This window comes from Schistocerca nitens, chromosome 5 (genome assembly GCF_023898315.1).
Source record: "Schistocerca nitens isolate TAMUIC-IGC-003100 chromosome 5, iqSchNite1.1, whole genome shotgun sequence".
NCBI classification, from domain to species: Eukaryota; Metazoa; Arthropoda; class Insecta; order Orthoptera; family Acrididae; genus Schistocerca; species Schistocerca nitens.
Window position 1 is genome coordinate 745,656,132 of NC_064618.1, and position 26,372 is coordinate 745,682,503.

Consider the following 26,372-nt stretch of genomic DNA (forward strand, 5'->3'; position numbering starts at 1 on the left):
TGTTAAGGAACTGTACACTGAGAACTGCCTACTTGCCAGCAAACACTAACTTTCTAAACGACTACTTCCGAAACGAGTGCCACCGTTATAAGAAACTAAGGAAGTGGTTGTTAACGCGATGGTAATGTTGTCATTAGCTTGTTAACGGTCCACCATATGTGAAACTTTATCAACGAATTCTGCAGTATCCAACTATTGTGTAAATACAAGATACGCAAACAACTGGTTTTTCCTGTCATACCTCGCCTCTTTAAAGCGTGCAGTATCGTACGGAGCAAGGACATAAAAAGCAGACTAGCAGTGGTAAAAAGGGCATTCCTGGCCAAGGGAAGTCTACTAGTATCAAAACATAGGTCTTAGTGTGAAGAGCAAATTCTGAGAATGTATGTTTGGAGCACGGCATTGTATGGTAGCGAAACATGGACTGTGGGGAACAGAAAGAGTAGAGGATCGAGGCATTTGGGATGTGGTGCTACGGTTCTAGGCGCTGCAGTCCGAAACCGCGCAGGTTCGAATCCTGCCTCGGGCATGGATGTGTGTGATGTCCTTAGGTTAGTTAGGTTTAAGTAGTTCTAAGTTCTAGGGGACTGATGACCTCACATATTGAGTCCCATAGTGCTCAGAGCCATTTGAACCATTTTTTGTGTTGCTACGGAAGAATGTTGAAGATTGGGTGGACTGCTAATGTGAGAAATGGGGAGTTTCTCCCCAGAAACGCCGAGTAAAGGAATATATGAAAAACACTGACTAGAAGGAGGGCCAGGATAATAGGACAAGTATTGAGACATCGGGGAATAACTTCCATGGAATTCGAGGGAGCTGTAGAGGATACAAACTGAGGAAAACAGAAACTGGAATACATCCAGTAAATAACTGATGACATATGTTGCAAGTGCTACTCTCAAATAAAATGGTTGGCACACGAGTGGAATTCGTGGCGGGCCGCATCAAACCTATCAGAAAACTAAAAAAAATAAGTGTTCATATACGCATTCGGTGACGCCTAAGGGCTGAGGATGACTCGGCGGCCGATCGGTACCGTTGGGCCTTCAAGCCTGTTCAGACGGTGTTATTATTATTATTATTATTATTATATACGTGTACTGCTATGCTCATAATGGCTATTTAATTTGTTGTATTTGATCTTTATTTGGGAGGCTAGTTTTGACATTTAATATAAGGATGTGTCCATTTCCAGGGTAAGTAATCATGTGAGTACCTCACATTGTGACGTTACATACAGTTCTGTACAGATTTATGGTCCGGTTGTTGCCGCTGATAGGTGCATTTATAAATGACGCAGAATGTAAAGTGATGAGCAGTGCAGAACAAAGCTGTTACACAAATGAACAGCACGAGTGGAAATTATTCTTTCTCATTCATTGTTGCTATTTGTTGTTGACATTAGAATAGATGGCTATAGCTGAGAAATACTGTAACAATTGAAAGCGGTCGTTGATAAATAGCTTACTTTCGAACTCAAATTGAGCGTTGTTGTATTGACTAATTACTTCTGTTATCTGCTACGGTCGCAGGTTCGAATCCTGCCTCGGGCATGGATGTGTGTGATGTCCTTAGGTTTAAGTAGTTCTAAGTCTTGGGGACTGATGACCTCAGACGTTAAGTCCCGTAGTGCTTAGAGCCATTTCAACCATTTGAACTTCTGTTATCTGCGGGAATGCCTGTGGTTCACTTAAATGTGTTTGCTGTTATTGTAACATTAAAATCAATGGGATGTAAGAAATGTGGTTCTTGTACAGACGACTGAGGGTTGTTGTGTTTTCCCGGCTTTTTGATTAAAATGTTTCGCGGTGTTTCTGCTGCGTTGTTGTGAAAGTTCCTAACAACGAACGATGGTGCAATCGGCCCCACTCCCTGTCAGTTATTAGTACACTGAAATCAACATCTTATGCATGCAGTATTAGTGCAGGGTGGACACGAGTGTAAACAAACTACTTAAAAGACGGACAGCGTGGTGAGAGCGCTGCGGGCGAACGAGACCCGCTTCCCTCTCGCTGGGCTGGCAGCGTACCCTCGTCACGTGCGCTCCTGCGGAAACAGGACATAATATTCTCATAGGGATCGCTGAGCCTTTCTGATGCCGTGGCTGTCGTACTCCAACCCCATGGTGGACGAGGGTTGGCGTATTCACTCATTTCAGATCAAGAAAAGGGTATGGTGAACAGCAAAGTACAAAATGCATTCGATAATGCTTCCCGCCCAACTTGTCAGTGTGATAAGGTAGTACAGACCCAGTCTCTGCCACGCTAAAATATTCCCACTATTATTTATTTCATTCACTACCATCTTAGTATCCAGCGTAGCCCAGGTATGTATCTACTCAAGATACCTATTAGCCTACAGCCTCCGTCTCCCTCACTCTATCCATATCCCCCTCTCTCTCCATTTCTTCTTCCCCCATTCTCTGCTCATATTCTCCTCCCTGCTCTGCCTGTGTCTTCCTCCCTCAGTACCGTCCACCTCTTCCTCTTTTCTCTGCCCATCTCTGCTCCTATCCCCTCTTTCTGTCCGTCTCCTCCTCCCCTCGCTGTCTCACCATCCTCTCTCCTGCCCCTTCTCACTCTACAGCATCACGCTCACTCCAATAGAACGCGAGTGGTTCTTACTGCCACAGTGTCCGCCCCCGGCAGCTGAGTGGATTGCCGGCACGATAACTCAGCGTGTTCGGTCAGAGGGTTAGCTGCCCTCTGTAATAAAAAAAAAAACTGACTTAATGGATCAACGACGAACTGAAACGGGTGTCTTGCGACGTCCGCCCCGAGCAGATACAACGAACGAAAACGAACAACATGAGATTAAAAAAAAAAAATGTGGTCAGCGCGACAGCCTGTCAGTCCTAAGGGCCCGGGTTCGATTACCGGCTGGGTCGGAGATTTTCTCTTCTCAGGGACTGGGTGTAGTGTTGTCCTAATAATCATCATTTCATCCCAATCGACGCGCAAGTCGCCGAAGTGGCGTCAAATCGAAAGACTTGCACCCGGCGGACGGTCTACCCTACGGGAGGCCCTAGTCACACAGCATTTACATTTTTTTACTGCCACAGTGCTCCTTTCGAGATCGTAACCAATATATGTACCAAATTTGGCTGAAATCGTCCCAGCGGTTTAGGATGAGATTTTTACCCGTAGCTTCTCCCACGTACACTCGTCAGATATATTTCACATAAGTTTGACATATTTCATAGGTAACTGTACACATATTTCATCCGTATCTCTAGAGAATTTCGGCCTGCAGTTTCATTTTCACGCAGCTTAACGTTTACGACGTCGTATCACCTGACCTATGTGCTGTACAGTGCTATAGTTTTGCAGGTGCTTCCAGTGATGTATGTGGCTACCGACTGCGAAATGTGTTGCGTATAGAATTAGTAGCAAGGAAGCAATCAATTTCAACATCTTGCATGAGGTGGCATTTTTCACGCATCTCAGTGTTTATGACGTCAGTGAACTGTGTGTCGTACAATTATATACATTTGCTGGTGCATTCAGTGGTATGTGTGAGTACTGTATGAAAAATGTGCTGCGAATACAGTCAGTAGTAAAAAAGTAATAAATTAAAACGTCATGCTTCCCGCGACAGTTTTACTGCATGAGCCGCGAAAATTTAGTAAGTGCTAAACTTCTTCCCTTTCATCATGTCGGGGTTATCAGCAAGAAAAAACTTCGTAAAGGTTTGAAATTAAGTGTGAAGTTCGTTCCAAGTCTCAAGTACTGAACGACTAAAATAGAGCTATTCGCGCGTCGTAGGCTACAGTGCGTTCACAGCTCCAGCCCCACGGGCTCTTTGACAGGTAGGTGGCTCTTACTTCCTACAGCGAAGATTTCCAGAAATAAATCATATGTGTACCAAGATTGGATGAAATCGGGCCAGTGGTTTAGGACGAGATTTGGAACATACATACAAACGTATATCCATTTTTATAATATGTATGGATTTATTTATTTAACATACTCCATTACACTACAATGTAACATGTATGTCTGCCTTATAATACTTCTGCTACTACAACTAATCTTATTATTATTCCATGTGTGTATTTATTGTCAGTATGTACATTGATATGCTTCAAGGTCACGTTGTAAGTTTACAGACGCGGTGTGGAATAACATAGTAAGTTAACACGCCATTCTAAGCGGCAAGTTTGTAGAGTGGCAAATGCTTAGCAGACGGTGAAAAAGTTGGCGTTTACGGGCATTGCCAAGGCCTGGCCTGACACCTTTATCACGCAGAGTGGAACATTATTTGGACCCTTTACCGCCAGATGCATCCGCCACACGCAAACAGCGGCTTCCCTGAGACAAACTGTCGCGTCAGAAGGAAGACACAGGCGGCAGTATTTCTGCGCCGCCTGCAAACAGAGGAACACATCTAAGTCCGTCTGCCCCGGAGGCGTGCCTCAAGCGTCCGGTGGAAAAGTGTTCTTAACACGCGGCACCCACTTGCTAGAAGAACGGATCCTTAGTCTCCGTGCATACCGTGAGTTACGTACAATTCTCCTCCTCCCTCTTAATATATACAATAAGAGTTCGGCCACGTATGTTAGCTTCCTTCTACTCCATTCTCCACTTTCAGCCATTGTTTCCATTTAAAATACGAGGGTCACTCGAAAAGAAATGCACACTATTTTTTTAAAAAATCCATCTTTTATTGTACATGGTTGAAAGTTTTACAGTGTCTTCGTCTCTGGTGAAAAATGATGGAGCCATGTTTCATAACTGTCACGATTCTTCCAAGAAATTCATCTCCACCATTCTCGAAGTGTTCCAAAAGTTCGCTGCATACCGTTTTTCTTGTTTCTTTGTGAGCCGGTGTCAACATCCTGGGAACCCACCTGGCACAAACCTTTTTTTAACGCCAACACTTTCAGTATTCTGCTAACACTTCCTTCCCCTATCCCAATGTAGCGTGACAATTCGTTCACTGTGATGCGTCTGTCAGCAGTCACCAATTCGTTAAATCTCTGCACATTGTCTGGAGTGTATGCAGTACGAGGCCTGCCGGTGCGAGGACAATCCTCAATATTGCCGTGCCCGCTTTCATCACGTAACCTGCTTGCCCACCGACTAACTGTACTGCGATCGACAGCAGCATCTCCATACACCTTTTTCAACCTCTTGTGGATGTTTCGCACTGCCTCGTTTTCACAGCACAGGAATTCTATGACAGCACGTTGCTTCTGACGAACGTCAAGTGTAGCAGCCATCTTGAAGGCATGCTGTGACGGCGCCACTCACGGGAACAGGTTTAACTAGGTTTGAAAACAAGCGGGAAGGATGTATCTACACACTGTAAAACTTTCACACATGCAGAATGAAAACTGTATTTTTACAAAAATAGTGTGCATTTCTTTTGCAGTGACCCTCGTAGAATAAAAGTTTATTTCTGCACATGTATATGCTTGGTTATTCTGGAATTTACATTTAGGTGCTTGGCAGAGTTCATTGAATCACTTTCAGACGATTTCTCTACCGTTCCACTCTCGAAGAGCACTTGGGAAAAACGAACACCTGAAACCTTTCCGTCTGAACTCTGGTTTCTTTTATTATGATGGTCACTTCATCTTATATTGGTGGGAGCCAACAAAATATTTTCGCCTTCCGAAGAGGAACTTTGTGATTGAAAATTCGTGATAAGATCTCGCCGCAACGAAATAGGCTTTTACCGGGTGATCAAAAAGTCAGTATACATTTGAAAACTTAATAAACCACGGAATAATGTAGATAGAGAGGTAAAAATTGACACACCTGCTTGGAATGACATGGGGTTTTATTAGAACCAAAAAAAAGTTCACAAAATGTCCGACACATGGCGCGGGACAGCAAAACTGCTACCGTGACGGGTGAGAGGTACGCCGATATGTTACAGAATCGCATCATCCCCAGCCTGGCTGATAAACAGCTGCTGGAACGTACGATGTTTATGTAGGATGGCGCTCCATCCCATATTGCTAGACGCGTGAAAGATCTCTTGCGCGCGTCGTTTGGTGGTGATAGTGTGCTCAGCCGCCACTTTCGTCATGCTTGGCCTTCCAGATCCCCAGACCTCAGTCCGCTCCATTATTGGCTTTGGGGTTACCTGAAGTCGCAAGTGTATCGTGATCGACCGACATCTCTAGGGATGCCGAAAGACGACATCCGATGCCAATGCCTCACCATAACTCCGGACATGCTTTACAGTGCTGTTCACAACATCATTCGTCGACTGCAGCTGTTGTTGAGGAATGATGGTGGACATATTGAGCATTTCCTGTAAAGAACATCATCTTTGCTTTGTCTTACTTTGTTATGCTAATTATTGCTGTTCTGATCAGATGAAGCGCCATCTTTCGGACATTTTTTTACCTTTTGTATTTTTGTTCTCTAATAAAACCTCGTGTCATTCCAAGCATGTGTGTCAGTTTGTACCTCTCTATCCACATTAATCCGTGATTTATTCATTTTTCGAATTTATACTGACTTTTTGATCACCCGGTAAATATATATATGATCGCCACCACCAACTCGCGTATCGTATCCATGACACTCTCTCCCCTATTCTGCGATAATACAAAATGAGGTGCCGTTCTTTGAACTTTTTCGATGTCCTCTGTCAGTGCTATGTGCTAAGGATCCCATGCTCCACAGCACTAAGTTGACAGACGACAGATGAGGCAAGTGTAAGCAGTCTCTGCTAGCAATTTGCTTCACCTCCTGTTCTGCCAGTAAAATGCTATCTTTGGTTCGCCTTCCCCACAACATTTTCTGGACGATGGTTCCTTTTAAGTTGTTCGTAATTGTAGTCCAGAAGTATTTAGTTTAATCGGCAACCTTTAAATTGTGTGATTCATCTGATTCATCGTATAACGGAAATAAGGAAAGAGTTCGCTGATGTTGACTTCTCTGGTTTTATGCCTCTAAAGCTGAAATTCTTTATCCTTAATTAAGTTAGTAACTGTTCAGCAGTCCATTAGAGGAACACACAAAAGATGTAATTTCAAAGGCAGCAGTGGACGTGTTTTGAAGGTCCGTTGAAGTGCCTGGGTTGACTCGTAAATCGAGAATGCCTTATAAAACATGAAGTCAAAGAAAGCCAGTAGAAATTTCTCTCCTCAGCAGCCGACTTATTTTAGGCAGAGCGCTGGATGGGTGAGTTGTGCAAGACTAATCTTGAATTGTACTTAAATTGTGCTCTGAGTAGTGAGACAAGAGCACAGGGGCTGGACAAAAACGTGGAAAGACCGCGAGAAACGCATGCTTGATCAAAAATTTAGATGCTGACCGAACTTGAGGGTTGCAGCGTTGTATTTGAGCACGAACGGCACCTGTTCAATGTCCTTAATCCGTTGCAGGTGTTAGACATGGTCAAACAGCTTTCTCTGTAGTTGTCCGAACGCGGGCAAATTGTTGGTGATTATATAATGGGTGCTTCCGTAGCCAAGATAGTCGAAGTGTTTTGTCTCTCAAGCCGCACCGTATCGAAGAGTTACACCGCATACAGAGAAAGCGGAAAAACATGATCCGGTAAGTCAGAACGCTGACGAAAGTGTGTGCTGACTAATCGTGCCAAACGATCATTGAAGAGGACTGTGAAGTGAAATAAGAGGACGCCAGCTGCAAAAGTTACTACAGAACTGAATGTCGCCCTAGCGAAACCCGACAGTAACAAAACAACATGAAAGGACTTGGGAACGGCGGGGGTGAGGTGGAACTCTAAAACTTGCCCGTAGCGGGAAAACGCGGTGCCGAAGCCATAAAACCTGCAGTGTGGAGCAACTGAAGAAAGTAATTTAGTCGGTTAAGTCTTGTTTCACGCTGTTTCCAACTTAAGCTCGAGTTTACGTCCCAAAAGTGAAGCATGGCAGGGAGTTCGGTGATGATTTGGGCAGCCAGATCGCGGTAGTCCATGGGTACTATGGTTACTCTGCAAGTGGATTATGTGACAATGTTGACTAAGCATGCTCCTCCCATGCTACAATGTTTGTTCCTCAATGGTGATGCTGTGTTCCATATTCCCTGTTCACACAACTCGCATCGTCCAGGACTGGGTTTCAGAGCACGAGGCTGCATTGTCACATCTTTCCTGGCCACCACAGCTCCAGATCTCGACATTATCGAGAATATGATCTGCTTTAGAGAGAAGGGTGTGTGATCGCTGTCCACTTCCATCATCGCTATCTGAAAATTTCATTTTTTGAAGGAGAATTGGCATAAGATTTCTTGAAACCAAAACAGGACCTGCATTTATCCATTCCAGGAGGACTGAAAGCTGGTTTGAATACCAACGGATTTCCTACACCGTCTTAGGCTTGGTGATGTGTTAGTTGTGTTTTCCACATTTTTGTCCACCCGCTGCATGTGATCGCTTAGGTTTTCTCGTGTGACTGCTTATCGGTGTGATTGTGGTTGTTCATGTGACTTGGCGATTCCGTTTTTTGCACACCATTTCGGCGACACCGATACAGTCTGCTTCTTCAGGTGGTGCGAGTTGTTTTGTTGAAATGAATTGACGTATGGCGCCACTGGGTGGGAGACGAAGCGAGAGATTGTAAGGACGCGGAGTATCGCGGCGGTAACATTGAATAAAGAGTTCATGGGTTTCCAGCCCGCCTCTGGGACGTGTTATTAAAGAAGCCACTGAAACGAAGAGTGTTTGGCCGAAAGCTTGCGTACTTTTAATCACTTGACGCGGCTGGAAACCCGAGAACTTTATAACCACTCTGGGCTTGTCTGTCGCCTGGAGCAAATTTTTCTATTTGACGCAGCTTCGGCGACGTGCCTGTCGATAATGATGAAAACATTAGGGTAACACAAACATTCAATCCCCGAATGTCTTTGACCCGGGAATCGGACCTGCAAACTGGGGGACACCATAGCTAAATACTAGACCGAACTGTGGACAGCTGCGCACGTTACATGGACTCAGCCAGACTCGAACCATTGTGGGTATTGCGTCAGAGCTGGAAAACGCTGAGAGAATGTGCGTTTCAGCGCTTAACAGTGTGGGTTCTGAAAAACAAATACGCATCGATGAGCGTAGCGGATGGTGTCGAAGTCGGCTATAAATAGCTGTGTAGCACCAGCGGTTAAATCCAGAGATAGAGGCCGGAAATGAAGACGATATCAGCAGATATTCCTCACGAATCAATTCTGTCGCTTGCATTATTTAACATATACATGAACGATATCCCAAGAACAAAGCTATCCTCGCGCAATTCGCTGTCTCTCAAGTGGACGATGTCATACGGAGTACACTAGGAGACTGCAAGAACAACGGGATTGGAAAAATGAGCAGAAACTCATTGTCACGAATAATACTTCAAACAGCATGTCCAACAGAAGCGTTAAAGTTTCTGGGCATGGCGAAATCACTCATTTGTTACAGAGCTGAAAACTTGATGCAAATACTTAAGTTAAAGCGACAGTTACACACGCGATGTTATATGGAAGGTCATCATGTGGAATACCCAGAGACTACCAGTTAAATCATTACAAGGCTGTAAAAAATAAATGCCTCCGGTGAAAAATACGAGTACCTACGTTGACCAGAAGAACGCGAAATCCCGTTGATTGGCTAAAATTTACAGACGCGCGAAATTTGGCACGGACTTCAATGCGAGATGCCTTTAATAGGTTCCACAACGAAACGTTGTCTCGAAATTTGGTAGAAAATCCGAAGAAATTCTGGTCGTATGTAAAGTACACAAGCGGCAAGACGCAGTCAATACCTTCGCTGCGCAGTGCCGATGGTACTGTTACCGACGACTGTGCCGCTAAAGCGGAGTTACTGAACGCAGTTTCCCGAAATTCCTTCACCAGGGAAGACGAATGGAATATTCCAGAATTTGAAACACGAACAGCTGCTAGCATGAGTTTCTTAGATGTAGATACCTTAGAGGTTGCGAAGCAACTCAAATCGCTTGATACGGGCAAGTCTTCAGGTCCAGATTGTGTACCGATTAGGTTCCTTTCAGATTACGCTGATACAATAGCTCCCTACTTAGCAATCATATACAACCGCTCGCTCACCGATGGATCTGTACCTACAGATTGGAAAATTGCGCAGGTCGCATCAGTGTTTAAGAAGGGTAGTAGGAGTAATCCATCGAACTACAGACCTATATCATTGACGTCGGTCTGCAGTAGGGTTTTGGAGCATATATTGTATTCAAAAATTATGAATCACCTCGAAGGGAGCGATCCATTGATACGTAATCAGCATGGTTTCAGAAAACATCGTTCTTGTGCAACGCAGCTGGCTCTTTATTCGCACGAAGTAATGACCGCTATCGACAGGGGATCTCTAGTTGATTCCGTATTTCCGGAAAGCTTTTGACACCGTTCCTCACAAGCGACTTGTAATCAAGCTGCTGGCCTATGGAGTATCGTCGCAGTTGTGCGACTGGATTCGTGATTTCCTGTCAGGAAGGTCGCAGTTCGTAGTAATAGACGGCAAATCAACGAGTAAAACTGAAGTGATATCATGTGTTCCCCGGGGAAGCGTCCTGGGACCTCTGCTGTTCCTGATCTATATAAATGACCTGGGTGACAATCTGAGCAGTTCTCTTAGGTTGTTCGCAGATGATACTGTAATTTACCGACTAGTAAGGTCATCCAAGGACCAGTATCAGTTGCAAAGCGATTTAGAAAAGATTGCTGTATGGTGTGGCAGGTGGCAGTTGACGCTAAATAACGAAAAGTGTGAGGTGATCCACATGAGTTCCAAAAGAAATCCGTTGGAATTCGATTACTCGATAAATAGTACAATTCTCAAGGCTGTCAATTCAACTAAGTACCTGGGTATTAAAATTACGAACAACTTCAGTTGTAAAGACCACATAGATAATATTGTGGGGAGCCAAAGGTTGCGTTTCATTGGCAGGACACTTAGAAGATGCAACAAGTCCACTAAAGAGACAGCTTACACTACACTCGTTCGTCCTCTGTTAGAATACTGCTGTGCGGTGTGGGATCCTTACCAGGTGGGATTGACGGAGGACATCGAAAGGGTGCAAAAAAGGGCAGCTCGTTTTGTATTATCACGTAATAGGGGAGAGAGTGTGGCAGATATGATACGCGAGTTGGGATGGAAGTCATTAAAGCAAAGACATTTTTCGTCGCGGCGAGATCTATTTACGAAATTTCAGTCACCAACTTTCTCTTCCGAATGCGAGAATATTTTGTTGAGCCCAACCTACATAGGTAGGAATGATCATCAAAATAAAATAAGAGAAATCAGAGCTCGAACAGAAAGGTTTAGGTGTTCGTTTTTCCCTCGCGCTGTTCGGGAGTGGAATGGTAGAGAGATAGTATGATTGTGGTTCGATGAACCCTCTGCCAAGCACTTAAATATGAAATGCAGAGTAATCATGTAGATGTAGAATAAGAGATATATACGGCCAGCTGAACACCAAAAAGTTATGGTACCAAATCAAGGACGGAGCATAGCAAATCCACATAAACAATTATAGTATCCGTCATTTCATGTGCCACGTCACAGAAATAGGCACAACATTCCTACATCCAAGACAACGCTTCGAAGTGCCGACGTCATTAGTTGAATTAAATTTAAATTTTTTAGAGCTTAACTTGACAAAGAAATGTAGTTATCTTGTTAAGTTAAACTTAGTTAAATGCGCCCTCGAAGACCGAATAAGTAAAAAAAAAAAAAAAATATCCTCAATCCTCGATCATACACTGAAAAGTAGAACCGCAAAAGGGCGGTGAGACTTCAACAGGTGACGAAAAAAAGACAATAGTTCACAGTATGATCGTGGTCTACAATGCAAGTATGCATAACAACAAAGCTCGCAGTGAATCGGCGAAATATTGTGCATAAAACGTGGTCAGTAGCTCGCCCCAGCACCTGGAACCACGCCAGTAACAATGTAGTTTTATTACACACTGGTGTTTACGTTTCTTTCATAAGTTCTAAGTTTGGAAAAATGTATTGAAAACATAAAAAATGTGAAGTGATCTGGATAGTGTTATTCACAAAACTCTGTAGTGCTGTTCAAATATTTTCGTCTAATACTTACGAACTGATATAAGATGGGACGAATACTTTGGCAACGTAGCAGGAAAGCGAAAGCCCGCAACTCGTGGTCGTGCGGTAGCGTTCTCGCTTCCCACGCCCGTGTTCCCTGGTTCGATTCCCGGCGGGTTCAGGGATTTTCTCTGCCTCGTGATGGCTGGGTGTTGTGTGATGTCCTTAGGTTAGTTAGGTTTAAGTAGTTCTAAGTTCTAGGGGACTTATGACCATAGATGTTAAGTCCCATAGTGCTCAGAGCCAGGAAAGCGAAAGAAACAAATTTGTTGCAAGAGTTCTGGGAAGGTGCATTGTAGCTGTAAAGGAAACCGCATTAAACACACTATTACGACCAGCTGTACAACCTTTCAACAATGTCTGGAGTCGTTGTCGAGACGGCATGTTGCAATCCGTAGAAAATTGTACAAAATCCGTTTCGATAAGTGGCGCAGGAAGTTGCAATACACAAAACGTATCAAGAATGTGACAGGTTAGGTTGTAGTTAAATGTGATCATGGCATTTACGTCTTTAGACAATAGAATGTAAATGTAAATGCCGTGTGGCTAGGCCTCCCGTCGGGTAGACCTTTCGCCTGGTAAAAGTCTTTCGAGTTGACGCCAATTCGGCGACTTGCGTGTCGATGGAAATTGTACAAAATCCGTTTCGATAATTGGCGCAGGAAGAGTCGATGGGGATGAAATGATGATGATAAGGACAACACAACACCCAGTCCCTGAGCGGAGAAAATCGCCGACCCAGCCGGGAATCGAACCCGGGCTGTTAGGTATTACATTCCGTCGCGCTGACCACTCAGCTACCAGGGGAGGACAGAATGGAAATGACTAGGTCCGATTTAAGCAGACGAAAACTTAGGCCGCTCCGACATACGTAACTAGCTAAAATGGTTTACAAAATTTTTAACATTATCAGTGAGTGTAACAGGCTTTCGGACGCGTATAAAACGCACTTGGACAAGAGACTAGCGGGCGCTGTAGTATTTCTTTATGTGTATAGTATAACTATCACTTGTTTTTAGGGTTCCGTATCTCAGGTACCTCAACCGGTAAAAACGGGACCGTTATAGGATCGCATTCTTGCTCGTCTGGTCTGTCTTTCTGTCCGACTGTTAAGAATTCTGTTTCTCAGGAATTGGTAGGCGTATCAAGTTGAAATATGTCATATATATGGTCCCTTGGCACCGCAAAAGAAAAAAAATTAAGCTTCTAAGCCAATGAAATCAAAAGATACGACTATAGTATTTACGTCACACTTTTTGGTACTCTCAAACTCACTCATCAAAATCTATAGGAATAGAAAAATGTTACTGCACGCCAACATAAAATGTAAGCTGTAGTCAAGTTCCTTAAAACTAAACTAAACTCCGTCCGATCACGCCTCGTGAGGCCCGACTCTACTAGCCGACCGCCGTGTCATCCTCAGACGACATGCGCCACTGGTTGCGGATATGGAGGGGCGTGTGGTCAGCACACCGCTCTCCCGGCCTTTTATCAGCTTTCGTGACCGGAGCCGCTGCTTTTCAGTCAAGTAGCTCCTCAACTAGCCTCACAAGAGTTGATTGCCCCCAGCACGACAAAAGTGCTGGGCAGATCCGGACGGTCATCCATTCGAGTGCTAGCCGAGCTCGATAGTGCTTAACTACGGTGTGCTGGTGGAAACTGGTGTTACCACTGCGGCAAGGGCGCTGACAGTCAGGCTGTTTCAGGAAACAAAAAATATTTTATTATCTTCTCTCTCTCTCTCTCTCTCTCTCTCTCTCTCTCTGTCTACACATACAGTGTGTTCAAAACATCCATGCCAATGCTAACAGAGTGATACAGAAGGCAAAGAGAAATACACTACTGGCCATTAAAATTGCTACGCCAAGAAAGAGATCTGGAGAATGTATTGGCCAGGGCAGCAGTCGAACATTTTCTGTATCCAGAAAGGCCCGTACAGGACATGCAACATGCGGTCGTGCATTATCCTGCTGAAATGTAGGGTTTCGCAGGGATCTAATGAAGGGTAGAGCCACGGGTCGGGTCGTAACACATCTGAAATGTAACGTCCACTGTTCAAAGTGTCGACAGTGCAAACAAGAGGTGACCGAGACTTGTAACCAATGGCACCCCATACCATCACGGCGGGTGATGCGCCAGTATGGCGATGACGAATACACGCTTCCAACGTGCGTTCACCGCGATGTCGCCAAACACGGATGCGACCATCATGATGCTGTAAACAGAACCTGGATTCATCCGAAAAAATGACGTTTTGCCATTCGTGCACCCAGGTTCGTCGTTGAGTACACCATCGCAGGCGCTCCTGTCTGTGATGCAGCGTCAAGGGTAACGGCAGCCGTGGTCTCCGAGCTGATAGTCCATGCTGCTGCAGTTATCGTCGAACTGTTCTTGCAGATGGTTGTTGTCTTGCAAACGTCCCCATATGTTGACTCAGGGATCGAGACGTGGCTGCAGTATCCGTTACAGCCACGCGGGTAAGAGGTCTGTCATCTCGACAGCTAGTGATTCGAGGCCGTTGGGATCGAGTACGGCGTTCCGTATTACCCTCCTGAACCCACCGATTCCATATTCTGCTAACAGTCATTGGATCTCGACCAACGCGTGCAGCAATGTCGCGATACGATAAACCGCAATCGCGATAGGGTACAATCCGACCTTTATCAAAGTCGAAAACGTGATGGTACGCATTTCTCCTCCTTACACCAGGCATCACAACAACGTTTCACCAGGCAACGCGGGTCAACTGCTGTTTGTGTATGAGAAATCGGTTGGAAACTTACCTCATGTCAGCACGTTGTAAGTGTCGCCACAGGCGCCAACCTCGTGTGAATGCTCTGAAAAGCTAATCATTTGCATATCACTGCATCTTCTTCCTGTCGGTTAAATTTCGCGTCTGTAGCACGGCATCTTCGGTGTGTAGCAATTTTAATGGCCAGTAGTGTATATTTCGTAAAGCAACCACATGTCGGAAACCCGTATTGGCGTGAGCACAGAGCGTGCGTAGTTAATAAACTAGTGGAGCAGGCAAAAGCAGTTGTGTCTAACGTTGTTACATCAAATGTTTGTTCGAGATACGTAGGGTGCTGTGGTGTCAGCAGAGGGTTGCACTAGTGTCTGCACGACAACTGCAGTGTCGACATGGGAGGCAATAGTCGTTGAATGTGCTGCGAACGTTTCAGCATGACGGGTCCGTAGAGCATTTTGCAGAACCATTGCGAGCAGTAAAAACTAGTACTTTTGGCAACAGGTGGATGCCCGCGGGGGACCTGCACATTGGCCAGCAAGATCCCCGGGCCTCACTTTCACTGGGACTGCATAAAAGCCGACGTGCTTTCTACCCCTGTTAACTAGCAGGCGGAATTGGTCGCAATAATTCTTGCAGCAGTCACACAAATACAGAAGACACAATCCATTTTCCAGCGAACACGGGACTCACTGCTACGTCGATACTGGCTGTGCGATGAGTTTTATGGTGCTCATTTTGAACATTTATTGTAATGTAATAGTGATCAGAGGAACAATAGAACAACGAAAAACATTTAACGACGTGTTATTGTCAATGTCACACTGACCTCCTGCATACCCAGTACAACCGTATGCGTTTCCGACACATGGTTGCTTTAGGAAATATATTTGTTTTTGTCTGCGTCATGACTATTGATTTGGGCACTGAATTTTTGAAGATCTTGTGTAAACTGAAGTCCTCCGCTCGCTTATTACACTGAAGTGCCAGACAAACTGGTATAGGTACGTCGTATTCAGAGATACGTAAACAGGCAGTATACGGCCCTGCGGTCGGCAAGGCCTATATAAGACAATAAGTTTCTGGCGCAGTTGTTAGATCGGCTACTGCTGCTACAATGGCAGGTTATCAACCTTTAAGTGAGTTTGGATGTGGTGTTATAGTCGCCGCCCGAGCGATGGGACACAGCATCTCCTAGGTAGCGATGAAGTGGGGACCTCCTGTACGACCATTTCACGAGTGTACCGTGAATATCAGAAATTTGGTAAAACATCAAATCTCCGACATCACTGCCGCCGGAAAAAGATCCTGGAAGAACGGGATCAACGACGACTGAAAGGAATCGTTCAACGTGTCGCAAAATGATGCAGATTTGAGTGCTGGGCCGTCAACAAGTGTCAGCGTGCGAAACATTCAACGAAACATCATCAATGTGGGCTTTCGGAGCCTGCGCCCGTCAACACCGACATTGGACTGTTGATCACCGGAAACATGTTGCCTGGTCGGACGAGTCTCGTTTCGAATTGTATCGAGCGCATGAACATTCGGGTATGGAGACAACCTCATGTATCCTTGGACCCTGCATGTCAGCAGGGGATTGTTCAAGTTGGTGGAGGCTCTGTGATGGTGTGGGGCGTGGTCAGTTGGAGTGACATGGGACCCTTGATACGTCTAGATACGACTGTGACAGGTGACAAGTACGTAAGCATCTTGTCCGATCACCTGCATTCATTCATGTCCGTTGTGCATTCCGACGGACTTCAGGAAATTCCAGCAGGGCAATGTGACACTCCACACGTCCAGAATTGCTACATAGTGGCTCCAGGAATATTCTTGTTTAAACACTTTCGCTGGTCACCAAACTCCCCAGACATGAACATTATTGAACATATCTGGGATGCTTTGCAACGTGCAGTTCAGAAGAGATCTTCATCCCTTGTATTCTTACGGATTTATGGACAGCCGTGCAGGATTCGTGGTCAGTTCCCTACAGCACTATTTCAGACTTTGGTCGAGTTTATGCTAGGTCGTGTTGAGGCACTTCTGCGTGCTCGCGGGGGTCCTACACGATATTAGGCAGGTGTACCCTTTCTTCGGCTCTTCAGTGTATATAGTATGTGCGGGCCAGTTTCAGTAATTACTGTAGAGATTATGATACGTTCTTGGAATTTCCGTGGCCATTATCTTGCGAGTACCGATATCGATAACAGACAGAAATCGTCGAGATACTCAGTTCCCATGATGGATGAACTGTCTATATACAAGCGAAGTTTGTATGGAATCCATAGTGCGCGAGCCCTACAGGCACATGGTCAGTTTTTCCTATACTCTATGACTCTTCTATTGGCCTCATTTCGGCTCCTGCCACCTACATCGGCAGGCAGCAGGTCAGACTGCCGCCTGTGCCCTGCCTGACGGCACGCGGCCCACTGCGCCGCGAGGTGCGTTCCCGTACAACAGGCAACCGACGGACTGCTCGCAGGTAGCGTGGCGCCATCGACCGCCGCTTTCGCCTTGCGGCCAGTCACCGCCTGCCACCGCCGCTTTCCCACCACGCTGCTGCTGGCCGCTGCAACCTGTTTCTTTGCAGCTCCGCTCTATATCGATAGCCAGGATATCTGCAACAAGCGAGGAGTTTTCCACACAATATTAGCGATCCCCAAAATCTTGTCGTGGTCACCAGTCTCGTTTAATCACTAACCAAATAATGTGATAGTCTAAAATGTTAAACGTCTCGATCGTAGCCGGAATCACTGTCATATCAAGTCTTCCTTTCTTCCAGTAGATGGCACATATTACATAATCTTACTATTTTCTACTGTGAATTATTCTCCGTCCGAACAGGCCTCGCAAGGCCCAACGGTACCGACCGACCACCGTGTCACCCTCAATGACAGGTCTTACTGGATGCGGATATGGAGGAGCATATGGTCAGCGCACCGGTCTCGCGGCGATAGTCAGTTTTCGGTGACCGGAGTAGCTACATCTCAATCAAGTAGCTCCTCAATTGGCCTCACGAGGGTTGAGTGTACCTCGATTGCCAACAGCGCTCTATAGATCCGGACGGTCAACCATCCAAGTGCTACCCAAGTCCGACAGCGCTTAACTTCGGTCATCTGACGGGAACTGGTGTGCGGCTGTTATTAAAACATCGATATACCTATTATTGTTCCAGAATGTACCGATTATATCGCCGATACGCTTTTACCGATATACCGATATCGAAATGACAGTATGAACTGCGCCGAGATTTTTATTTCATATTACACTTTTTTCACAATTTCCGATAAATATTTGAAATTGTTCTTCTTAAATTGTAGTAGAACGTAATTTTACTTTCGCTGTGTGAAGGATTCGTACTTCTTTTTGATCTTTCATCACGTCCTGTCATTCTCTCTCACTGTGAAGCAGGTACAGGTGGCACAAAGAAGAAGTCCGATTGTACTGGGGTGTGGTGGTGCGAATGGAATAACAAGATTTCCCATGCGAAGAAATAGCACACCTGTTGCGCGAAGAAATAATTTTTATCGCAACTCGTGTGCTATTTCTTCACATCGGCATCATTCGAAAACAGTTACTTAAGATGATGGACACAAATCTAAATGACAAGACTGGTCTTTGCTGTGGATGGAGACGGTTGAGTGGTTGGTTGATATGGGGAATGGGACCAAACAGCGAGGTCATCGGTCCCATCGGATTAGGAAACGACAGGGAAAGAAACCGGCCGTGCCCTTTCGACGGGACCATCCCGGCATTTGCCTGAAGCAATTTACGGAAATCACGGAAAACCTAAATCAGAACGGCAGCACGCGGCTCTGAACCGCCGTCTTCCCGAATACAAGTCCAGTGTGCCAAACACTGCGCCATCTCGCTCGGTGGACGGAGACGTGTGGGGGGAGGGGGGAATGCTGACATAACTGGCGGCTCGGCGCTACCGACAGAAACTGCAACGTCTAACTTCACCACGCAATTTTGACACTACAACTGCCACAGGATGTCAAAATAAACACCTTTCAGCCGTCTAGTTTCCAAACTCATTTTATTTGGCTACTAGATTCGGCGATTCACTACGCCATCTTCAGGCCCCTGACCGACTTGTTGGAAGATTCCTCTTCGGTCCTGATCAAAACAGGGGCCAGCAATACTGGTATTAGTAGATTTCTGCTTATTTTAGCAATACCTTCCACCATCATCTGGTCGGCAGTTGATGGTTGAATATATCGCTATAACAGGCAGAAATCTACTAATTCCACTACTGCTAGCCCCTGTTTTTATCGCTGTAGCAAGCAGAAATCTACTAATACCAGTACTGCTGGGCCCCTGTTTTGGTTAGACCGAGGTGGAATCTTCCTACGCGTCGGTCAGGGGCCTGAAGGCGTAGTAAATCGCCGAAACTGGTAGCCAAATAAAATAATGCAGTTACCATTGTTAACAAAGTGGTTATCGCCAAGACGGCAAGCGTGAATATACATCGTTTCCCTTTCAGTTCTTGCTATAATGGTGATAAGCAGGCTGCTAGCTTGTTATATCTAATAATAAATCAGTACTTAAATCCCCCCCCCCAATACCCCCCTCGCCCCCGCTACAGCTCTAAAACTGGCAGTATATTCATAATGTGCAGCTGATATTATTATAGGTCGGTACGTCAATATTTTTTCGTTCAGTATATCTATACATTTTCTCGTTACATAGGTGGCCTATAATGATACTCTTTAAATATCGATATATCGGATTCCACATATTTTTACAAATATCAACAGTCCTAAACCGGTGTTACCACTGCGACAAGGCCGTTGGCCCCGTGAATTACTGGCAACATTTTTAGTCATTTATTAATCCTCTCCTCGTAGTCTCTTCAACTTGAAATTGTTATCTAAATTTTTAGGTTTGGCTTGGTCCTGATGCTACCGAATAACAATTGAAAATATAAATTTCTGCAGCCGATCTTATTTACAATGCGCTTCCCACTGTGTTTTCGTAGCGCCGGCCGGTGTGACCGAGCGGTTCTAGGCGCTTCAGTCTGGAACCGCGCGACCGCTACGGTCGCAGGTTCGAATCCTGCCTCGGGCATAGATGTGTGTGATGTCCTTAGGTCAGTTAGGTTTAAGTAGTTCTAAGTTCTAGGGGACTGATAACCTTAGATGTTAAGTTCCATAGTGCTCAGAGCCATTTGAACCATTTTGTTTCCGTAGCATTATGCGTGGACGACTTTTTGGTAATCTGCAGCACAATATTTCAGTGGTCACAGGCTGCTTTTCCAGTCGTATTTAGATTACGTACACTTTCTACAACGCTACCCTAAAGTCCTACAAACAACACTTCCGTGCTTCATTTATGTACATAAATCTGTCTGGTGAAGGAGGTACAATCAACCGAAACGCCTAGTGGGAAGTATAATAATGACAAATGTGATTCGTTACAGTAATTTGTAGTTTCAGTTGACGTGTTGTACTTTTAAGTCTTTCACTTCCTTATTGTATTAACATTTTTATATTTGTATGGATCGATATTTTCCTAGAATTTTCTTTCTGCGATATTTATTATGAAAAATTAATCTTCACCTGTGATCTTTTTGTTTGCTGCTCTACTCCCAATCTGCATTTCCTTCATAATTAATGACGTTTTCATGCGCCACACTGTTTGTTGATTAGATGTAAAAACTTTTCTCTAACGAGACTCTTCAGTTACTGACCACTCACTGAGTCATGGAAACTACTGGTCGAGATGATTGTTTTACATAATGTTTGATGTTTAAACGGAAATTGTTTGAAGCTAATCATTCGCTACAATTTTTTTATTGTTAAAATTTCACAGTTTCTGGTGTTGTCTCCATCCACACGTAGTCTAATAATTAAGAAGTAGAAGCTTGGGATATATCTTCTGTCTTTCGTCGATTCACATTTACAATTTCTGGTTTTGGTACTTTGCTACCTTCCTCTTATTTTCGTGTATCTTTGGACGGGGGGAGGGAGGGGGGAGAGAAGATTTGAATTTAACGTCTCGTTACCGTCGTTAGAGACGCAGCAGACAGTTACATTGCGTAAGGATGGGGAAGAAAATCCACCGTGCCATTTGAAAGGAATCCTGCCAGTCGAAATGAGCGATTTAGAACACACAAATATGTTGGCCGGGTGCCGACCTGAATCACTCGCTTCTCGAATACGGGTCCAGTGTGCTCACCATTGCACCATCTCGCTCAGTGTTTAGGAAAAGAGTTTACTGTTAGTCTGTGTTCCATGATCTTTGTAGATTCTCCGCAAAATCAGCTACAATCACTACAGCTGCTTAAGTATTTTTATGTTATTCTCTTAGTGCTTGTTTCCTTATTTATTGACTATCACTGTAAATATTGGTCATCAGTTTCGACAAACACCAGTAGTCATTCTTAAAAAAATTCGTCTCACTATTTTTTTTTATGTTAACACCAATTATTAAGTTATCAAGTTTTTGTTAGTAACATGTTTCGATGCATCGATCTTCATATACTAATAAAACACAGAAAATTGATAACAGTGTCCGAGAGTGGTTTAAAGTGCTTCATAAATTCGACTATTCTAGACCATTCAACATAGCTGAAAGGAATTTCCAAACTGATAAAGGATGCAAGTACTGGTTTATACATTTCGAAAATTTCTTCGCAAAATATTGTGTTAATAATGGCTACTGTATATCCTGTATCATAAAGCCAAATTCATCTCCATCGAGCTTTCTGAATAATTTTGTTCCAAACATTGTTGCCCATTATGTTGCAGCTTTTTCGAGTCAGCAGTCATGTGCCTGGTCTGATGCTGCTCACCAAGGATGTCGCTCCTGTGCCCGTCTCTTCGTCTCACGGTACCCCTCGCGCCCAACGTCCTCAACATCCCAACTTTTGTCTTCGCTTACAGTTATTAACCACTGCACATCCCTCAAGTATGTCCTCTCGTCCCGTCACTTCCTTTCCTCGCCATTCTGTGGAGAATCTTCCCATTTCTTATCACTGCACCAAACATAGTCCTGTAGCCCCACATAGCAAACGCTTCGATTCTTCTTTTCCAGTCCATGTCGCACTGCCATACAGTGCTGTACATCCTCAGAAATTTCTTCCACAAATTAAGTACTATGTCTGATATGAAAATATTTCTTTTGAGCAGGAATGTCTAACATTCTGCGTGGTGTCTGTCGTTCTATATCGTGTCTCCCTACCACTTTCGCGCAACGACGCTCTGAGCGTGTTTTTTAGGGAATTGACTAGTTTGAACCTGGGACCTGTTGCTGGTAAGGAGACGCCAGACCACACATGACATGTAGAATTCAGAAGAGTTCAGTGAGACTAGCGATGATATAACCAAATACTTAATGATTTCAGCGTCCGCTCCACTGCACTCCCTGTAAAAGAATCTTAATACTAACTAAATTTAGAGGAAGGGGTTCAAGGCTTTCCTATTTTTAGTTAGCTGGTAAAATAACGTCGAAAAAGCAGTTAAGTTTACCATTGGAAATTTTATTCTACTCACAAAACATTGTTTATAAATTGCACAGTTGATAAAAGGAAATGTTTTAATACAGGATGGTAAAAACCAACTGCGTTCAACAAAAATGTGACCGAATATTCCCTGAGTGGGTTTCCAAGTTCTACAATGGATCGAAGGATGACCTATGCCATATCACATCTATAATCTAGGTTTAAATTAAGTTTCACAAGAGAGAAAACTATCAAAATGGTCTATAGTGACCCACAATTATCTTTAATTACTTATCTAACTTGTCGTAAATTACAGTGGCTGATGTGGCTTCTCAATAACTATATAACAGAAAAATCATCGCGTTTCAGATTTTTACTTCAAGTGGCAAGTGTGAACACCATGAGCTTTAATTGACGATCGACACTAGTATTACGCAAAAGGGGGGTGTAACAGATGAGACTTCTGCAGTTCTGAGTGAAGCTTTATGCGCTGTAATGCGGCATCGCGTGCGTTCATTACCTTGTCGGTGTTCGTCAGGGGGTGGGGGACAGCACAGCTCCGCTCACCTCGCCGTCTCGGAAGCAACTCTCTCCTAACTTCTCCTTACTACAATTTACCGAAGTTGGTTTAAAAAAAACTATCCGGCTGTGTTTTCATCTGACCAGTCAGGGTCTCAATGTTAACCTTAAGCTCCGCCTACAAAAATTCTGTCTATCCAATGAGAAACGTTATACTTTTCGTGGTGGGGCAATGTTTTTAAAGTTTGCAACGTAACAGAGACGCGAAAAAGTCTCACGCTAAAACTTGCAGCTGGTGTGGTCCTTTTAGCGTTATCGTAAGATCTATACTGTTCTTCTGGAGGGCTCTATCTTTTAACATGGGCTGGGGGGTGGTCCTGACGAAACAGAGACGCGAGAAAGTCTCACGCTAAAACATGCGGCTGGGGTGACCCTTTTTGTGTTATCGTAAGCTCTATACTGTTCTTCTGGAGGGCTCTAGCTTTTAACATGGGCTGGGGGGTGGTCCTAACGGTTAGCTGGCGACGTGGGTGTCCGTCCCTTATCGTAGGGCCTTCTAACTTAACACGATTCTGCTCTCGGCTTCTGTTCTCGTTTCTCCCCTCGGAACTGCGTCTGTCTCACGGTGGGAAGGTATGACATGCATTTAGGCATTCTTGTGTTAGTCTGTGGTATTCCATTTGCTCACTCGTTACTCGTATTACGTTGGTTAATTTAATGTCACGATTTATTCGGAGCTATGTGACATATTACTGGATTTGCTTATCATGTCAGGGTTTTCATGGAAGGTGTTGGTTTTGCCTGACACCTTACAAATATTCTATTTGCTGTACTACACTGAAGAACCAAAGAAACTGGTACACCTGCCTAATATTGTGTAGGGCCCCCGCGAGCACGCAGAAGTGCCGCAACACAACGTGTCATGAACTAGACTAATGTCTGAAGTGATGCTGGAGGGAACTGACATCATGAATCCTGCAGGACTGTCCATAAATCCGCAACAGTACGAGGGGGCGGAGATTTCTGAAAAGCACGTTGCAAGGCATCCCAGGTATGCTCAGTAGTGTTCACATCTGGGGAATCTGGTGGCCAGCGGAAATTTTTAAACACAGAATAATGTTCCTGGACCCACTCTGTAGCAGTTCTGGACACGCGGGGTGTCGCATTGTCCTGCTGGAATTGCGCAAATCCGTCGGAATACGCAATGGACATGAATGGATGCAGGTGATCAGACAGGATGCTTACGTACGTGTCACCTGTCAGAGTCGTATCTACATGTATCAGGCGTCCCGTATCATTCCAACTACACACACCACACTATCACAGAACCTCCACCAGCTTGAACAGTCCCCTGCTCCCATGCAGGGTGCATGGATTCATGAGGTTGTCTCCATACCCGTACACGTCCATCCGTTCGATACAATCTGAAACGAGACTCGTCCGACCAGGCAACACGTATCCAGTTATCAACAGTCCATTGTCGCTGATGACGGGCCGAGGCGAGGCGTAAAGCTGTGTGTCGTGCAGTGATCAACGATACAGGAGTGGGCCTTCGGCTCCAAATGCCCCTATCGATGACCTTTCGATGACTGGTTCGCACGTTGACACTTGTTGATGGCCCAGCATTGAAATCTGCAGCAATTTGCTGAAGGGTTGCACTTCTGTCGCGTTGAACGATTCTCTTCAGTCGTCGTTGGTCTCGTTCTTGCAGGATCTTTTTCCGGCCGCAGCGACGTCGGAGGTTTGATGTTTCACCGGATTCCTGATAATCACGGTACACCCGTGAAATGATCGTACGGGAAAGTCCCCACTTCATCGCTACATCGGAGATGCTGTGTCCCATCGCTCGTGAGCGACTATAACACCACTTTCAAACTCATTTATATCTTGATAACCTGCCATTGTAGCAGCAGTAGCCGATCTAACAACTGCGCCACACGCTTGTTGTCTTACGCAGGGTGTTACAAAAAGGTACGGCCAAACTTTCAGGAAACATTCCTCACGCGCAAAGAAAGAAAATATGTTATGTGGACATGTGTCCGCAAACGCTTACTTTCCATGTTAGAGCTCATTTTATTACTTCTCTTCAAATCACATTAATCATGGAATAGAAACACACAGCAACAGAACGTACCAGCGTGGCTTCAAACACTTTGTTACAGGAAATGTTCAAAATGTCCTCCGTTAGCGAGGATACATGCATCCACCCTCCGTCGCATGGAATCCCTGATGCGCTGATGCAGCCCTGGAGAATGGCGTATTGTATCACAGCCGTCCACAATACGAGCACGAAGAGTCTCTACATTTGGTACCGGGGTTGCGTAGACAAGAGCTTTCCAATGCCCCCATAAATGAAAGTCAAGAGCGTTGAGGTCAGGAGAGCGTGGAGACACTACGACTGAAATGTGCGGGAGCTCCATCGTGCATGAACCACATGTAGTGTCGTACTTGTAAAGGCACATGTTCTAGCAGCACAGCTAGAGTATCCCGTATGAAATCATGATAACGTGCTCCTTTGAGCGTAGGTGGAAGAACGAAACTAAAATTAGCTCTAACGTGGAAATTAAGCGTTTCCGGACACATGTCCACGTAACATCTTTTCTTTATTTGTGTTGAGGAATGTTTCCTGAAAGTTTGGCCGTACCTTTTTGTAACACCCTGTATAGGCGGTGCAACCGCAGCGCAATATTCTGCCTGCCTGTTTACATATCCCGTATTTGAATGAGTATGCCTATATCAGTTCCTTTGACGCTTCAGTGTATTTTGCTTATGTCGTCCTTGCTTCGCTCCTCACGCGTTCCTTTCAAGATAACAAAACTCCTTCTCTACTTGATGATCAGCAATCTTGATGTTAAAAAGTTTATCGCTAATCTCATTTCTGATACTCGTCATTGCGTTCGTCTTCCTTCGGTTTGTCCTCAAGTAATGTGTGCGCTCGTTTGACTGTTCATTCCATTTAGTGGGTCCTGCGATTGTTCCTCAGTTTCACCGAGGATCGAATTGTCGTCAACGAATCTTATTGACATTTGTTCGTACTCAGTTTCAACTCCACTCCTAAATCTTTTGTTTCCTTTCAAATCCCAACAGTTTGTTCTTTGTCTTCCATCCTTATTGTTCTCTCTTCATTAGTGTATATTGTAACGAAATTTTGCGTTGACGGCCCAGATCAAATGTCAAATTAAAAACACGAAATATTGTATTTTATAAGTAGCTGGCTCGGTTAATCATTCTGCGAACGCGAATTTTAAATATTTTAAGTGCACCAATCTTGTTCGAACTTGTGTATCGGACCTAGTGATAAAAAAAGGTAGGATCTAATTACTGCAATTAGTAGTTATCTCAATGAGATAGCCGTAATGGCGGCTAAACAGATTATGTCCAATCTGACTAATTGCAGTTATGAAACAAGCACTCCGACAATGTTAAATGCCGGCCGCGGTGGTCTAGCGGTTCTAGGCGCTCAGTCCGAATCCGCGCGACTGGTACGGTCGCAGGTTCGAATCCTGCCTCGGGCATGGATGTGTGTGATGTCCTTAGGTTAGTTAGGTTTAAGTAGTTCTAAGTACTAGGGGACTGATGACCACAGATGTTAAGTCCCATAGTGCTCAGAGCCATTTTTTG

General features: G+C 44.7%; 1 protein-coding gene across 3 annotated transcripts in view; it reads left to right on the top strand.

The window, feature by feature from the left end:
- The window catches only part of LOC126259174 (alpha-1,6-mannosyl-glycoprotein 2-beta-N-acetylglucosaminyltransferase), a 460,896-nt gene that overhangs the window by 203,636 nt on the left and 230,888 nt on the right, over positions 1–26,372 (top strand). The window lies entirely within an intron of this gene.